This window comes from Octopus sinensis, unplaced genomic scaffold, assembly GCF_006345805.1.
Source record: "Octopus sinensis unplaced genomic scaffold, ASM634580v1 Contig10700, whole genome shotgun sequence".
Classification (NCBI taxonomy): domain Eukaryota; kingdom Metazoa; phylum Mollusca; class Cephalopoda; order Octopoda; family Octopodidae; genus Octopus; species Octopus sinensis.
This window is the reverse complement of record NW_021832197.1, coordinates 23,680-27,500: the sequence shown is the minus strand read 5'-3', so window position 1 is coordinate 27,500 and position 3,821 is coordinate 23,680. Positions and strand designations below refer to the sequence as shown.

Sequence of the window (3,821 nt, the reverse complement as noted above, 5' to 3'; positions counted from 1 at the left end):
TACTAAAATAAATATATACAAGTTATAGAAATAATAATCTTTTCTACTATAGGCTCAAGGCTCGATATTTTGGGGAAAAGTGTTAGTCGATTACATCTACCCCAGTGCGTAACTGGTACTTAATTTATCGACCCCGAAAGGATGTATATATACATATATGTATATATAAATATATGTATATATACAGATATACATAAATCTTTAGTTAAATATATTCAATGACAATGTTATATACTGAATTTATATTGGGTGCTGTATTGTATCAAAGTAGTAATACTATTAAAGTATCTATGTATTTAATACGAGCGATAATATATATTTTATAATATATTATTATTTATATCAGGAAATCAATATTAGAAAATTCTTCAGAAAGATATATACGTGTATTAAAAATATAAATACATATAAAAATATATGTAAATATGTATAAGTATAAATATATAATGTATATGACAGTTTAAAAGTTTTGAATTAAGTTTTTAAAGCATCTTACGATCGTTTCACAGAAGTGCTGTCCCTATAATGGAATCCTATACTGATAAGCATTTATAGACAACTCTTCTGCTCTTCAGCGATATAACTAATTTGAACTTTGTATAATATATCGAATGGTAATTTTTTAAAAATTTGAAGTAATACTATAAAATGGTGTTTATTTGAAATATAAATCAAAAATTAAAAATTACTGCTTTTGATTTTGGTAAGTACACTTTAGCATGAGAGTCTTTAAATCCATATATACTTCCTTGGTTAGTCTTCTGTAATAATCCATAATATTTATGTGTAAAATCCATTATATTGTCTTGTATTCCAAATATAGTTCATAGACTTAGATAATATAGAATAATGGAATCCTTTATTGATAAGCATTTATAGACAACTCTTCTTCTCTTCGGTAATATCAAATTTGAAATTTGTATAAATTTACGAATGGTAGTTTTTAAAAAAACTATGAAGTAATATAGGAAAATGGTGTTTGTTTGAAATATAAATTAAAAATTACTGCTTTTGGTTTTGGTAAGTACACTTTAGAATGAGAATCTTGAAATTCATATGTGCTTCCTTGGTAATTCTACTGTAGCAATCCATAATAATTATGTATAAAATCCATTATATTGTCAATATAGGATTCCATTATAGGGACAGCACTTCTATGAAACGATCGTAAGATACTTTAAAAACTTAATTCAAAGCTTTTAAAATGTCATATACATTATATATTTATACTTATATACATTTACGTATATTTTTATACGTATATATTTTTAATACAACAATTATTTTACACACGTATATCTTTCTGAAGAATTTTCTAATATTGATTTCCTGATATTAATAATAACATATTATAAAATATATACATACATACGTACATACACACACACACACACACACACACACACACACACACACATATATATATATATATATATATATATATATAATACATACATACATAGTTGAAATTTAAAGAAAAACAAAGACGAGGACAAGTGTAGGAACAACAAGCAGGTGTATTAGTTTGACGCTGGGGAAAAATGGAAAAGTCATTTGCGTTTCAAGCCTACGCCCTTCGACAGAAAGGAAGAAGAGGGAATAAATAGAGAGAGAATGAAAAACAAAAAAGCATGTTGAGTTCAGCTGTCCAACACGGCGAATGAATATATATATATATATATATATTTAAGTAGTTGAATGAATTATCTTAGTATGGATAATTCGGTTAACCGATACCTGGGTAGCAAATTCACGTCAGAAAAACACGGTTGAAGCTACATGCCAAGGGCAGAGATCACGTGCTTGCCATAAGTTCCTTGTTTTTCCTGATGAGAAGGCGGCATAATGCACCCTTATTCCTTCGAATTAGGAATATGCAGCCTTCGAAACATATGTCGAGAATAAAGGAATTTTGTTAAATCGTCGTTCAACTCCATTCTTTCATTATTTATATATATATATATATATATATATATATATATAGAATACATTTAACACAAATTTTCTCACTCATGGATGCCGTCAGTTCTTCCATTTCGTCACTTTTATAAACAACTACGACGACTTCTCGTCTACAGAGCTAACAAGCAATATAAATGTTTGATATGTATCAGTATGTATGCGCGCCCACAATATATATATTTTTTTCTTCTTTTTAATTCTTTACATTAAATCCCGATATAACCATAATCTGGAGAATCTGAAAGGTTTCTCCAGGAAATTTCATGAAAAAATATCGATTTTTCTAGAAGTTAAGAGGAAACAACCTCGGAGCAGAGGTGGCGCACTTCTGTTCGTCTCCTCCACAGTTGATGCTGCTACAGCGTTCATCTCACAGGCGGTGATATAGCAACATCATTAGAGCAGCAGTTAAAATTCCTTATGGTATTTATTCCAGATCTTTACGTTCAGAGTTCAGTCCTCACCCAGATCAGCTGTTTTCTCCTGCTCTTTCAAGTTGTAAGTTTTTAGTTCCACTGAGGTTAATGTTGTTCTTCATTCTCCCTGGGATCAATTAAAGTACCAACCAAATAAGGGATCGCTGAATTCAACTGATCTCTCCCTCTTAAATTTCTGATCTTGTTTCTATGTAGGAAATTGTTACTACTATAAGCACAAGGCCTGAAATGCAGAGGGGGGTGAGGGGTTAAGTCGATTACATCGATCTCTAACATCTGACAGGTACTTCATTTTTATCGTCCCAGTAAAATTCCGGAAGAAATACCGCAAAGCATTATGTCCGACACGCAAACGATTCTGCAATATTGCCACCTTAATGTAAGAAATCAGTAATCCTTTCTGCCAAAGGCACAAGGCCCGAAATTTTAGGGGAGTGGGGCCGGTCGATTAGACCGACCCCAGTACGCAACTGGTACTTAATTTATCGACCAAATATTACCAAAATATATGATAATACTCCAACATTTCAAGTGTGAATATTTATATATAACCCATAATATAAACCACGACCAATATGTATATATAAACAAATAAAGAAAAAAGAAGCCCCATTAGAATGTATAGCAAGAAAAATAACCCTTATAATTAAACACAATCCTTGCAAAGAACCAAAATTTTATCAAACCCACATTAACAGGTGATGGCAATTGCAAAACAAGATGAGTTTTTCGTAATGAACGAAGCATACTTATATTTAAGATATACTTTTATAAAATAAACCTAAATTATTCACATATTTCTGCCAATCTTATTAATAGTATTTACACAAATTAATTCTTCTTAATCAACTATAATCAATCCTTTCGTACTAAATAAAATAAAATCTAAAAGATAAAAACCAACCTGGTTTTCACCGGTTTGAACTCAGATCACGTAAAATTTTAAAAAATCGAACAGATTTACTCAATAAAGCCTCTACACCTTACGGTTAATTTAAATCCAGCATCGACCTTGAAAGAATGAAAGGCAAAGTCGACCTCGGTGGAATTTGAACTTGGAACGTAAAGACGGACGAAATACCTATTTCTTTACTACCCACAAAGGGCCAAACACAGAGGGGACAAACAAGGACAGGCAAACGGATTAAGTCGATTACATCGACTCCAGTGCGTAACTAGTACTTAATTTATCGACACCGAAAGGATGAAAGGCAAAGTCGACCTCGGCAGAATTTTAACTCAGAACGTAAAGACGGACGAAATGCCGCTAAGCATTTTATCCGGTGTGCTAACATTTCTGCCAGCTTGCCGCCTTTAGACTATCCTTTTCTACTCTAGGCACAAGGCTCGAAATTTTGGGAGAGGGGGTCAGTCGATTAGAGCGACTCCAGTGCGTAACTGGTACTTAATTTATCGACACCG

The 3,821-nt window shown here is 31.8% G+C and overlaps 1 long non-coding RNA gene across 1 annotated transcript in view; it reads right to left on the bottom strand.

Annotated features, from left to right (window-relative positions):
- LOC118761213 overlaps nucleotides 1–3,410 on the bottom strand; it is a 3,572-nt gene extending 162 nt beyond the window's left edge. Inside the window, exons 1-2 of the long non-coding RNA XR_004997217.1 lie at nucleotides 3,250–3,410; nucleotides 194–199 (exon numbers count right to left, since the gene is read on the bottom strand). This is a non-coding gene — a long non-coding RNA (uncharacterized LOC118761213). The remainder of the gene's footprint in view (nucleotides 1–193; nucleotides 200–3,249) is intronic.
- Between the last annotated feature and the right edge of the window lie 411 nt (nucleotides 3,411–3,821).